Below are 14,471 nucleotides of genomic sequence, written 5' to 3'. Positions count from 1 at the left end.
GATGCTTTTCAGTCACTTGCCTTGGAAATGTGTCCATACAAACCCCACGAGGAGGTAACCTGCCTGGTTTCAGATGTGTACCTACAATATACAAAACAAACAGTACCTACAGTGTACAGCTGTTACCCTGAGGAGTCAGCTTCTGTGCTGAGGCCAGGAGCTAATCAGTGGCAATCATCCCTATTTTGAATTACTGAAAACCATTCACTGTATTGCATTCTTACTGGGAACCAGCACTAGACATGTTTTATTTTACAATACCCAAAGAGGAGGTATTTTAATCCTAGGGAAAATGTAGCTTCTATGTCCCTTCTGCTGCCCATCTCTCCTTCCCTGTCTCCAGTACACAGATGGCAGAAGTCTTTCAGGCTGTTTGAATCACAAAACTTTAACTGAAGAACTCTATGCTTTTAGTATATAGCTGTCCAGGACTGTAGAAGTCCCATAAAGCACGAATACAAATGAACACATGGTTCACCATCAATTGCCCTTAGCCACCATACTTCACTTGAATTACAATGAACTCTGTCCCCCTGCCCTGAAGAACTTGCAGATCAAGCCCAATGATACAGTACCCACCATAAGCTCAACTTCTAACCAAACCAAAAGTTAGGTGGTAACAGGAGACGTGAGCCAAGTATAGATTTGCATAGCTGCTTCCTAGTCATCCATCATCATCCAACATGACATGCAGAAAAAGGCTGATTTTAAAATGAATTCTAAGAAGGTAGGGAAATTGTGTGATGATTTCTTTAAGTTCGAGCAAAAAGAAGTTGTTCCCTAAATTAAATTTTTGTTGGGCTTCGAGGGCTTCCACCCTGCTGTTTAAGCTATGTGGAAAGTCAGGGCGCTCCTTCTGTTCTAACATTTATTTTCTGCATCCTTGTTTTATTTTTAACAGCTTACAACAGAAAGAAACGCGCTATCGCATGACTGTCTAAAGCAAATAGTACATTGTGGTTTGGGGCTTGGATACTTGAATGTGTAACTTCCCAGCAACAAGTACTGTTCTCTCTGTAGGGCGCTTCTGGTAACTCATCTCTCCTAGTGAGCAGTAAGGAAAACTGTCACCCACCAAGGGAAACAGCTATTTCATACAGCCCTCCCCACTGAGAAAGACCAGAAAAATGGCAACAGACTGCAATTATTATTGACATAATGCTGCACAGAAAGCAGCAACCCTTTCCCAATTCACACCAGCACTGGGCCTTGGACAACTGGGATATGGTCCTGGCCTGCTAGAGGCTACTGTGCTTCCAGCCAAGTAATTTCACTTTTCTGCACCTCAGTTTCCCAGTCTGTGGAAACGAGTGTGAGTGGTTTAATTTTCAGCATTTCAGCAACTGACATGCTGTACCTCAAACTCCTTAAGTGATTACATCATTTTCACTGCTGTGAAAAGTTCAGTAAAACAGCGTTTCAAAACACCTCTCTATGCGTTGTACTTTCTGTTCTCAAGTCTGAGTGTGGTTTGACTTCTGGCATCTGAAATTCAGGCTACTGTGGTTGACTTGAGCAGCAATTGCTAATGAACACAGAGCTTCTGTAGATTGAAATGGGTTGTATAACCAATGGAAACATAACCAGTGCAACTTTAAACTGGTCTGTACTTCATTTGCATAGGTGCTGCTTATCAGTGGCTACTGCTTTGGGAAGGTTTTTAAAACCCTGTAAAAGTTAACAAAGTTAAAGAGCATCTTTTTCAGATGCACCCTTTCAAATGGAATTCTGGACCCAAACTGATGGAGAAAACACATGTAAAATGTTAAAAATGAAATAGAAACATTTTTAAGGAAAACTGTACTTTCCATCCTTGTGAAAGACACCATATAGCCACATTCAGCCCTTGCATTAATCGTTTATTGCCAGTTTAGTCAGAGGCTGATAGATCTGGTTTTGCTACTAGAAATGACCAGAACCTGGCAAACTATTTTGGTACCGAGAGTCTTCTGCGTGGGTTGTGTTGCCTGGGTTTTCTTAACTATATTTGATCTTAGATGTATTAAAGTTGGAAACTGATTAAGTAAACCTGGTTTCTCTCTTCTGGGTTCTGCCACATTTTCTCAGCCTGCTGCTGCACCAGTCTGTCAGTGAGTTGCAAAGCTGCCATAAATGGGATCTAGAGCAGCTGAGGCCAATGGACAATGCTGCGAGGAGACATGATGGACAAGGGGAGGAGGAAGTGATTATTACAACACATACAGAGAGAAATATAGCCAGGACTCAATTTAGCTCGACTTGAGTGAGGTTAGCCCATAATTACCAAAAGCTGGGAAAAAATCACAACTAGTCTGCACATACTTTAACAAGTAAAAGTCAACGGGATGTTCAATAGGCACAATGTTGATACAGCCACTGTAGGCAGGTATGCTCACCACGCATGGGAAGACCAGTTTATATCCCTCTGAGAGCTGATAAAGACATTATAAAATCACTTTGCCATGCTAATAAGGAATCTTTTAACTGCTGGAGCAAGAAAACCCAAATCTTTCAGCATCTGTTCACATGATTAACATTATTGATTATTTATGCAGTCTGCAGAGGAAACACCGGATGGTTTATTCACTGGGTTTGAATCCATGATTTTTAGATAAAAAAATCTGGATCTCTAGTAAATGAACAGAAGTAGTCATGCTATTAGCAATACAGTAATGCTACCAAGAGGTAAGCAGTAGGTCTCATCTTGTGCAACTGAATGCCCCTCGAAAGTCCAACACATTGCCGATATGGTGCATACTTTCCCTCAAAGGAAGCATTAAGCTAATGCAGCTGAATTCACTGGAATTCAAGTCAATCAGTGGTCATTTTTCATGACCTCACTTCCCCTTCTCCTGCCTGGGACCTTTGATTTTAAATGAAGGATTATTGGCCTGTATCCTGAGGGCAGGGTGCTTTTCAGTATCAGCAGTATAGGACAAACACATTATGTGGATCTCAGTAAAACAGGGCACAACCTGCCCTGTGCCAAAGAATTCCACAAACAGGGGTCTATTAAAGTAGCTGAAGTAGCTCTAAAATCATGCAAGCAGTGAGAAGAATTCAGTCACTGAAGACCTGTTTCCTAGCCATTCTTCTCAACTGTTCTGTGACTGAGCAGTTGTCTTCCTGCACCAGCTGTGGTGAAGTTTATCTTTCAGCATCATTTGATACTCTATCCCCTATCACTACATCTAGAGTCATGATTTTCTCTACTGTAATAGATGTGATCCTACCATTGCCTAACATGCTGATTTCAAACATACTCATATCAGAGCTGTACCAACAAATCAGGAGTAAAAAAAATGAAAACTAAGGAACTGCAAAGAATTACTTGGAAGTATTTTGTGAAAGCAATAGAAAAGTAGCTGTTAATCAAACTAAAAAGGATATGTTTCAAATCTGTGTTTTTTCCATTATTTGCATACTTCTGTTACTGAAATCAGAACAGTGTCTTCCAGTAAAATCTGGTTGACTAAATGACTCATATGGCCTCTGAAGTGACCATGGATTGCTTCTGAGCTGCATACACTCACAGGAGATCTTGTGTCCAAGGACAGATCAGGCAAAAAGGGGAACTGAAAATGGCTGACTGTAAAGATGGCTGTGCATGGCACTTCCTTATTTATACAAAAATAAAATAGAAAACATTATTAACCATTTTAAACTTTAAATGACACGACCCCTGGGACTGGAAGCAGCAGTAGACATGCATACAAGGGCATGCACTTCGTTCATGCCCATCCTGCATTTTACCCAGACGTAGTACACACACATAAAAGGACTTTTCCATTTAAATCTTCAACCTGCACACAAGCCTCCCACAGCAGGCACAGGCAAGCTGAATGGCCTTTACACAAACAGGCTGAGGCTTCCCACCATTCTGTTCACACTAAATTACCACTTCTGCCATATTTCCAGTTCCAAGCCTAGGAAAAATGGAAGCTAGTAGAAAAACGTACCTATGTATTGAGAAATCCAAGCCAATCCACTCACGTTTTCAGGTGATTTGGTGTGACTACAGTGCTGGTGCTCAGCCTTTAACACTGGACCTAGGCCTGCTTTTGGAGCACAAGTGAGCTTGCTCATTTCAAGGTCTGGCCGGCAGAGCAAACACAAGAGTCACCCAGTCGTTCTCCCTTTCCATGGATGTTCAAGCTCACTGGTTCTTAGCACTGGCCACTACTCAGACCCATCTTCAAAGTCTAAAATTCCAGCTCCAAAAATAGAAGAATTTAAGAATAACATTGATTGAGCAATGCATAAGTGAAACTATTTTTAAAGACAGACAGTGAGTAACTTAGAGCAATAGTGAGCTTAGAAATTATAAAGTTTTCACAGTTGAAAACCTACAGAAATTGCAGCAGAGGATAAAAATTCAGAACCACTGGTATTTACCAGCCTCCAAAAGGAAAAATGACATCGATTTAGGAGAAGGTATTTGAAGGGTGATGTGCACTGCTCCTGGCTTTGACATGGAGAAAGACCACTGTGGTCCCTAAAGCAAAACTCCAGAGGACTGAATCCTGTGCAAATCTTTAATCTCTGTGTTTTTTATCTTGTTGGGTAAAATATACGGACTTCTTTCTTTGGAACTGCTGGGTTATGAAAGAGAGTAGCTCTAAACCCACAGAAGAAAACTGCTGTGTTCAGAATTTGTCTCTGCGTTTTCAGTGCAGACTCACATCCTCACTCTTTTGAATGCCAATGAATACAATAAGGCAGAGCTTTAAAGAGCATAGGTTTGCTTGTTTGTAGTACACAGACAGAGTTTGCTATGTGCAGAGTCTGAGCAATTAATACAATCAACCTGATCCCCTGTGGGAGGTGAGGGTCAACATGAAACATCCGATTTCCTGAAAAACAGTGTTCTCCCTTCATAAATTCTGAAATAAAAAGTCTGAAAAAAGTCTAGGTCTGCCATGAATCCTGCACAGGAATAATTTCCCAAAGAATAGTCTGCCTTTCTCCCTGGAGTCTCAGGGACTTCTTACACATGCACCCCAGGGAACTGAGCTGTCAGAGAAAAGCACTACCACAGAGAGCTGCCCATACACATGTTGCTTTTACTGCATCTCTCAGTTCTGTCCTACAGTTGAAGGTTTATTCATACCATTGTACATTCACTAGAGAGAGCAACCAGCAGCTAAAACACACACTCTGAGACACAGAATAGAAGAAAACGTAAAACAATAATAATGGAAATAATGGGAAGCTTTTAAGGCATGGGATTGAATTCTTCATTTCTTTCAGAGTAGGATAAAGGTACTTCAGATTCACCTGTTAAGCACACGTAAAGCCACACAGGCTTTCTCTTCCTGACCTTACTTAACCTCAAAGTTTTCATCATCTTGCTCAACCCTGCAATTGTCTATTGTAATAAGGGGCAAAACAAAGTCCTCTTCACAGCTAAAATCATGCAGAGGAAAATTATAGCTTCATTCCTTTGGAAAAACATGAGCAGATTGTTATCTTGACACTGATTATGAACAATGTGAGCATGAAGGATAGGACTGAGCTGTTTCCCCCATGACCCTACCATAAGCTGTGCTGCACACACAGAGTGTTACATCCAGAAGAGTCTTTAGAAAGGAACAAAATCAAGGTCAGGGCTGAAATACAGAATCATGTTGCAGCTAGGACCCAAATACATCAACCATGCACAAAGACTCACTGTTCTAATTAAAACAAGTTTAAAGCTGATTCAGTGACTGATTTAAGGATACGTAAAATTATGCTAACCTAATTTTCTGTAGCACTCAACTAGGTTAAGATTCACTGATATGGGTGGTTTTAGATTGAGTGAAGAGCATCTAGGCCAGGAAAAAGAGAAGTATGTTACATCCATGACACAAATTGGACTTCTGAGTTTGACTAAGAACAAGCTAGATTGAATGAGGGTCTCATGCACTCAAAGAGCTTTTGTCTGGCTTCTCAGGCACTTCCTCTACCTCACCTACTACATCTCCATGCACAACTCAGGGTGGCCAAAGGGGACTGGTATTTGAGAGGACAATTTCTTCTCCCGTACAGTAAGGTGCAGATACAAATATTCTCCTTTGGAAGGGGTAGGGAAAATAAATATATAATACTTTGAGTTAGTCTCAGATTATAAACTTCCATTCAACCTTCTTAAGCTGTCTGAAAGGAGCATCTGAAGCCGCATTGCATTTGGGTAGTGCCAGAAGTGGCAGATGGGGAGTGGCAGAGTATGTGGGGATGAAGAGGGCTGCTGGGGGGACATGGGAAGGGGTGTCCTACCTGTGTGTGCCTATGTCCTGATCGTGCAGGCTGAGAGAGATGGGCTCTGCATGGGGGGTTACTGTGTGTCCTGAGCATCCCAGGGGTACTGGGATGTTTGAAGGGCATAAGGGCATGAGCTCAACTGCTGAGTGGTCTGGGCAGCACCATCTGGTCAAAGGCCAGAGGACAAGAAAACATTGCAGCTGAGAGATGTGAAATCTTGGACTTGTACCCAGAAGGGTGGTGTGCTCTTGGGTACTGGAAGGAAAGCAGCCAAAATTTAGTTTGTCATCAGCCTCTGGGCTCTGTGGTATAATCTGGTGCTTAAAGGCAGAGTGGTGGCAGCCCTGACATGGTTGGATACCTCAGGCTCAAGCTGAACAGTACTGCACATTGCACAGCAGCCATATGCCTAAGGCAGCTGTGTGTGGTAGGAAAACAGTGAGATCCCAACATTTTCTCTATTTGTCCTCTCTTTCCCCTCTGCCCCAGAAATTGTGCCACTTTTGCCATGCTAGATGTAGCAGCACATCAGCTGGCAGTGCTGTCCCCAGATTTGTTCACTGCCACGGGGAGCCTGCTTTGGAGCCCTTTGGGGGATCTCCGAGCATGCAGAGTCTCTGCAGCATCATCAGACCATGTGCTACAGAGCAGAAGAGTCAAGTTTCTGCCCTGCACCCCTAACATGACTGTCAGACCCAGCTATCCCGGTTTGCAAAGCAGCAATGCTATGCAGAGCTGAACTTACTTGTCAAAGTAGATTAAGCCCATCATTCCCCACAACACGGAATGAAAGAAGCAGTAAAGCCTGCTGTATCAAGAAATCAGCTGAAGTCAATGTAGACAACATCATCTGTAGCTGGCTTGTAGTGCCCTTCTCTAGGAGCTCTGACCTCCTTTAAAAGGCATCTGTAGAAGGCTACTAGCAGAGCTGGGTGAACCACCTCTCTCCTGGCTTTCACTGTAAGGACATCAAGAACTTACTCCTTTTATTCCTCACCTCCCTACCTGAATCCCCTCTTAAGGATTAAGCTCTTTCCCAACTATTGGAAAATCCAGCTCCACACGCCTGACCTACACACACGGGCCCCGTTGATAGGGAGCGGAGGGGGATACCACATTTGTTTCTCTGTTAAGTGAAAGACCAAATGAAGCTGAGTCAGGCAAATCCCTTGGTTTCCTCACACTCCACTCCCTTTGCTTTGGGGAGCTCCAGCATGCTGGGAGGGGAGATAACGTTTGGCAACAGCAAAGAGGAGTGTGCAGGAGAAGAAATAGGGAAGTTCACCTCCCAAAAATTACTGTAAAATCTGACTCTCAAAGATAGGCTGCTGAGACTGTGAGGAAGTGGAAAATCATCATGCCAGGAAGGCTCAATTTGCTAGTCAGAGAGCAGAAAAGCTGGTCACTGCCAGCGGATGTCTCCTGTTTTGTTATCTCTTCCTGCTGAGCTGCCCAATGGGAGGATGAGGATTTAGTCAGCCATGGCCTCCCCACTTCCGTATGCTGTCTCCTTTGAAAGAACTCTCATTTTCAGCCGGGATACTTTATCCTGCCAGAGGGTTGGTGCAACCAGTTCCTGCAGCCCCCTGCAAGGCCACAGCAAGAGCACAGAAGGGTGTAGTGCAACACAAGATGTGCTCTGGCAAGCCCCAGTGGCCACTGCCAGCTGGTCCCTATTAGAGCAGCTCCCAAGATGCTGTAATCTCTTCTCTAAAATTGCTCGAATCAGTGCTGGAGCCAGCTCATAACCTGTCCTCAGATCAGGGAGTTATAATTAATTGGCTATGGCTCCCCATAGGATCTGGGCACAACTCAGATCCTGGCCTTTGCAGTTTAACTTGAGGCTAACACTTCTCCAAGGCTGAAGTTGCTGTGATTATTTTTTCCCATGTGCAAACCAGGACTGTTAGTGCAACATGTTAAATAGACCGATATGAGGACAAAAGTATGTGAATTACTGTAAGTTTTGACTACTGTTCAGGCAAGTTTCAACTGCCTGTTTATTTTGCCATGGTATGAACGCCCTGCCTCAGTGAGGGACCTATAGAGCTGAGGCCATACATAAATCAAACCTGAGCAATGCAGGAAAAGTACAGTATGCATTTTTTTCCATAAAGGTAACAGTAAATAATCTACTAAGTTAATGGTTCACTGATGCAACTCAGTTTAAGAGGTGGAAAAAAACCTAGAGATGTTTTATCTCTGACCCTTGGCTTAGGTTTGAGATACAGCTCTAACTGAAGAGCAAAGGTTAACTGTAATAGAAAATGTCTGCATTACTATAGCTTACAAACCATATTCTGACTTTTTCTGTCAAAACGAAGACAACTTCTTCAATGGCAATGCAGCCATAAAAGGTTGATTGCAGAGAACTACTTGACAGTGTTTCTTCAGAATACCGTGGAAGAAGAAGACAGGCGCAAGTAGAAAGAGAAGACTTGGGGGAGGAGGGAGGCTTCATATTCACTTGAAAATTATGAATAGAAAACATAGTCAGAAGAGCTGTCATTGTTGCAAGAAACATCAGCTTTTAAATATCTAAACACAGTAAAATTCACGCCTCAAAAGTTGTGTCCAGTCACAGCTTTCAGTATGAGCTCAATATCCCCCTGCCAGACAGAGCACAAGCAAAGAAGCAAGATGCAAAATATTAGCCAAACAGTAGGAACTCTTCAGGCAAATGTTGCCCTTGGGCAGCACAAAAACATAAAGGAAAGTGGAACATATCCAGGGGCCCACCTTCCAAAATGCAGCCGGGGGGAAATACTGGTATTTCCCAGCTGAAAATCTAACAGACACAGCATAAGACTGGAGGTTTCTGCCACTGCTTTGTTTGACTGACAACTGCTAATATCTTGGGGCATGGTGATGGGAAGAAAAGTCATGTAATACATTGACTCACCAATACTGAACTAACTGGTCAGATTGCACAGAAATAGCATGAAATAAAGTGACAAGGACCAAAACAAAATTAAAAAAAAAGAAAGAACACAAATATTTGAAGGCAGTCATTCTCCACTTAGAGGAATTTCCATGTGGTTTTTCTGGCATTGTCTTTTGGAAAACTCTGGGGGTTTGCTACCCTTTCAACTCCTGGAGTTCTCACAAAACCTCTAAACCAGGTCTCTATTTATAATAGGAATTTTGAAACTATTTTTTTTTTTTTTTGCATTCTTTTAGACTCATTCAATTCTTGACCCCAATTACATTGAATAATGTGGTTGTGACTAACATAAATACAGTTCCATTATAAATCAGGACATGTTTGCCTGGAGACAGCCCTTTTTCTTCCCCTTGCTCATGTTCTGCAGCTGTCCAAATATATCCCCATGCTCCCTGGAACCTGCAGCAGTCTCACTGACCCAGCTGGTGGAGGCAGAGGTAATGGGCTGCAGGCTTCCCACCCTTTGTGCCCAGCCATCAAGCCAATGCATGTTCCAGTTTACACCAAAAGCTGAAAGGCTGAAAGAATATTATGTTCCTGTGAGGGGTACTGGATCTCCGTACCAGGGATGAAGGCGGTCCATGTCACTCTGATAAAGATTCAGTAGCTGGCTGGTTGACTCCCAGGGGCATAGTTAAGTCTGGCTTAACTGGAGCAAACATCTTACTGCTTCTCTATGCAAGGAATAAATGATTCCAGGAATGTAACTATAACAGGGTATTCAAGGCTGTCCACAGCAGGGAATTATTAAAAAGACAGCAATTGTCATCAGATATCAGCAATACCACATTTGATTAGAGTAGGAAATAAAATCTTTACTGGTATTATCTGCTGGTGAATGCTGATCTTAACTGCTATGCTGCTCTAGTATCTCAGGTATCATATCAACATCAGGAGAGTTAGGGGAATTAGAAGCCTAGCAAAGCATTTTGATGATCCTGTTACTACAATGGCATTGGTGGATAGGGGAAGAATGACAGACATCATCTGCATGCACTTGTGCAAAGCGTTTGACACTCTCCCACACAACATCCTTCATTCTAAGCTGGAGAGGCATGGGTTTAATAGAATGACCACTCAGTGAATCAGGAATTAGCTGGATGGTCATACTCAATGTGATGTGGTCAACAGCTTGATGTCCAAATAGTGGCAAGTGGTATTGGGACCAGCACTGTTTAACATCTTTATTGGCAACAGGATCCCCAGGGATCAATACTGAGTCCAATCTTATTCAACTTGTTTATTAATGACCTGGAAGAAGGGCTAGAGTGTTCCTTCAGCAAGTTTGATGATGGTGTGAAGCTGGGGATAGTGTCTGATAAACCTAAAGGCTGTGCTGCCATTCACTGGCACCTTGATAGGCTGGAGAATTGGTTGGAGAGAAACCTAATGAGGTTCAGCATGGGCAAGTGCAGAGTACTGCACCTGGAGCGGAAGAACCCCAAGTACCAGCACAGGTTGGGCTGACCTACTGGAGAGCAGTTCAGCTGAGAAGGAGCTGGGAGAATTGGTGGATGACAGGTTGACTATGAGCCAGCAGTGTGCCTTTGTGGCTAGGAGAGATGGTACTTTGGGGTGCACCAGGAGGAGTGCAGCCAGCAGGTCAAGGGAGGTGATCCCCACCCCAACTCAACCCTGGTGTGGCCACATCTGGAGTACTGTGTCCCTAAGGATGATCAGGGGTCTGGAGCATCTCTCTCATGAGGAGAGATTGCAGGAGCCATGCCTGTTTAGTCTAGAGAAGAGAAGACTGAGAGGAGATCTCATTAATGCATATAAATACCTCAAAGGTGGGTGCCAAGAGGATGGTACCCAACCCTTATCAGTAGTGCCCACTAACAGGATGAGGAGCAGTGGCCATAAGCTAAACCACAAGACGTTTCACCTCAACACAAGGAAGAACTTCTTTACATTGAGGGTGGCAGAGCACTGACACAGGCTGCCCAGGGGGATTATGGAGTCTCCCTCTCTGGAGACATTCAAAGCCCGACTGGACACATACTTGTGTAACCTGCTGTAGGTGGCCCTGCCTTGGAGGAGGGGTTGCATTAGATGATATCCAGAGATCCCCTTAATTCCCTTCTGTAATTCAGGGACATATCTGCTACCCCACGGGCATCAGAGGAAGGACTTTCTCAGCTCCTCTCTGACGAGTGGCAGCCACTCTTCAACTTTGCATTGAATCATTAAGCAGTGACTGAGCCAGAAGGAGGGGATGGGACAGGGAAAGAGACTATTTCTCAGTCAAAGCTGAAAATGAGGTGGCCTGCAGAACACATGAACTTCTGCCTTGGCTGCATCACAAGTTTTGGACTTCAGCTACAGTTCAATAATAATGAAGTTCACCATCAAAAAATGTACACGTGCCTTGATCTATGTGTCATATTTATGGTGCTTTTCTATAGATTCCATGTTCACAGGTATTGAACTTAGAGATTATTTATTCAGAGGCAGATTCAGATTCATTAACACATAAGAGGAGGTATTAGATGAACAGCCCCACTGAGACTAACTCGACTTTCAGCTTTACTGCCCAACTCTATAACCTTCTGAAGAGAGAGAGTGAGTGGGAGTAAAATACTAGAAGATTATTTTTATCCATTGAGGTTTTATTTCAAAATACCTCCGTGCTGTCAGAACATTGAGTTTAAAAAGTTCACTCATTAGAGTGCAGTACGTTGGCATGAAGTGAAAGTTTGCAGCTACACGTGATCCCGGAAACTCTGCAATACATGCTGAAGTGCAGTATCATAGTTTTGCAATTAGATTCATATTCTAAAAAAGAACTGAGATAAACTAAGAAATGGCTCTCCTACAATATGGCAAAGAGCTACAAAAATTTATGTGGAGTTTGCAGACAGCTGCTTTCCAGTCTCTTAGTCATTACTGTGGGCTTAGCAATGGAGAAAAGTTAGAGTGAAGTGAGAAAGCTATCATGTCCTACTTTGGACACTTTGTGGTAAGTTACACTGATAAAGCTTCATTAGAGTGGAAACCACCTCTTGGTACCTTGAGAAGCCTGCATGCACTAATGGGCTAAAACTTAGGCCCATTCATTGTGTTGAAGTGTTACCTGCAGCAACATTGAGCCAATGTCAAGGTATCTTCTAGCTGTACTGGGAGGGCTGCTGCTGCAAAGTGTAGGTCTGACCGTATTATCTCTTCTGTTGTGCAAGCACTAATCCTTGTGTGACTGCACAGGGTGCCAAATCTGGGAGCTGATCCCCATGAGCATCAACACAATGTATCAGCCAGCTTCTGTTCTCCACACTGCTCTTATGCACTTACCTCGGGGCAATACAGCCAGTGAGACAGCTTTGTCAGAACATCCCCCTCCCCAGATTAACACAAGGCAGTCATGATGCTGCAGGCTAAGAGGCTCTGCTGTCACGCTAGCCTCATGAAGCAGCAGCCAGTGGGAATGAGATGACAGGACAGGTGCTGAGTGGATATCCACACGGCATCTATCTGATGTACAAGGGTTCAAATGGAAAATTGGGTTGCTCTTCTATGCCATTGTGAAATTCGTCCAAGTGTTTCATAAACAAACATTTGCATCTTGGACACCTTTTAACATTTCTTCAGACACCCATGTTGAGCAAACTGGATACATATGTTTTCTTTGTAAAGTTTCCAAACACAATTGCCTCAGTTCTTGTTTCAATGTCAGTGGGAATCTAAGCTAGGTAAAAGAGCTCAAGACAGGGCCCTTTGGGTAAAAGAATATTGCAGATTATTTATCCAAAAGATCTTGTATAATACAATTTAGTGTTTTACAGTGGCAGGCATTTCACATGTATCAATACTTGTGTATTGACCATGCAAACCCACCACAGGGCACAGAAGGCAAGAGCACAACCTATGCTACCTATTCAGAAAGGAGCAGCTGTGCCCTGGTGCTAGCCCTGCAGTGTCTGCACACCAGCATGGGTGATGTGAGGCCGTATCACCTGCCATCTGCCCCCTTGAGTACCCCAGAGCTTTACTCACACACAAACTAATCTGAACAGGAGCTTGCATAGGGTCTCCCTTCTCACAGATAACTGGTCATGCAAACAGCACAGAAACCACCACACATTTTCAGAGGTGACTTCAACTCAGTGCAGAACTGCATTCAAGAAAGAGAAATGGGTGGGACCCTGTTTAGCTCATCAGGGGGCACAGAATTGTCTCATTCCTGACTCTTACATTTAGCTCCTCATCTTTTGACTGAAGAGGCATTTGAGGAGGGGACAGAGCAGCAGTTGTATGATGCTAGGTTATTGCTATCCATACATAGGTTGTGATTATGCTGTCCATATCCAATGCTGTCCATATCCAATATGCATCTGACAATGTTAGCTCAAGTAATGGCAAACTGGTGCATAAACCCGTGCTGGAAAATAATGAGGAGTTTGCTCAGGGCTTAGTGGTTGGAACACAAGTCTTGGATCAGCTACAGAGGTGTAAATCTTGCTGCAGTGGGCTTAAAGAGAGTCACATAGGAAGATTTATCCCCAAGATTGTCTCTTACAGGATGTGCCTTGCAAGAGCAGGTTAAATCTGCATGCAGAAACTGTATGTTGCTCTTTTTCCTTGGAAAAAATTTAGTGATACAGTGCCAAATCCTCTTTAATGTATACAGCAGTATGATTCTGTAACTACTCATTTAAAATTGCAGTTAGCAATGGCCTTACAACCACTTAACAGAGCAGGGTTTTCTCTGTTGTCTTGTTGTTGAAATGTGACTACCCTTCCTTCATACCCTTCCTTCCCTCATGCAGATGCTGACCACAAGGAAAACCACAATGATAAAGCTGTTTTCTCTTATTAGTCCATTTTTGTAAACAGTTCTAAATGCATGAGCATAGCTCCTTAGTGCATGTTAAGGAATGGAAATCTCCACACTGATCTGAAATCCTAATAAATAAAATTAAGCTTCTTCAGTTAGAAAGAAGAATATCACCTACATAAAGCTCTATCAAGAAAATAAAGGGGAATTTAGGTGCAAAAATAATGCAGAATCAGCTAATAGTTCCCATATTTACACTATTCTGATGGTTTTCTGCTCCTCTGGAGCATTTTTTTTTTTCACCCCCCTTTACTTTATTGAGTTATTGACAGATAAAATATTACAATATACCCAACGTATCTAAAAAATAGGCCTGACTTATTAGGCTGAGTCAATTTAACACATTTTCCAAATTATACTCTTATAGTCTAATTTTAAACCATTTTAAAGTAATCTTAAAATGTTTCAGATTTTGGCAGAAAAAAAAAAAAGGCAGCTAGCAATGGCAGAGTAAAGATCCAGCTGGCAAAGAGA

At 42.9% G+C, this 14,471-nt stretch overlaps 1 long non-coding RNA gene across 1 annotated transcript in view; it reads right to left on the bottom strand.

The window, feature by feature from the left end:
• Positions 1-4,153, bottom strand: part of LOC133277377 (uncharacterized) — a 52,976-nt gene extending 48,823 nt beyond the window's left edge. The window contains exon 1 of the long non-coding RNA XR_009746177.1: positions 3,939-4,153. This is a non-coding gene — a long non-coding RNA (uncharacterized LOC133277377). The remainder of the gene's footprint in view (positions 1-3,938) is intronic.
• Between the last annotated feature and the right edge of the window lie 10,318 nt (positions 4,154-14,471).

The sequence above is a fragment of the Pezoporus flaviventris genome, unplaced genomic scaffold (genome assembly GCF_033815535.1).
Source record: "Pezoporus flaviventris isolate CSIRO_AGI_PZ_B2104156 unplaced genomic scaffold, CSIRO_AGI_Pfla_v1 ptg000054l, whole genome shotgun sequence".
Classification (NCBI taxonomy): domain Eukaryota; kingdom Metazoa; phylum Chordata; class Aves; order Psittaciformes; family Psittacidae; genus Pezoporus; species Pezoporus flaviventris.
The sequence above is the reverse complement of the archived record's forward strand: the minus strand, read 5'-3'. Positions and strand labels throughout refer to the sequence as shown.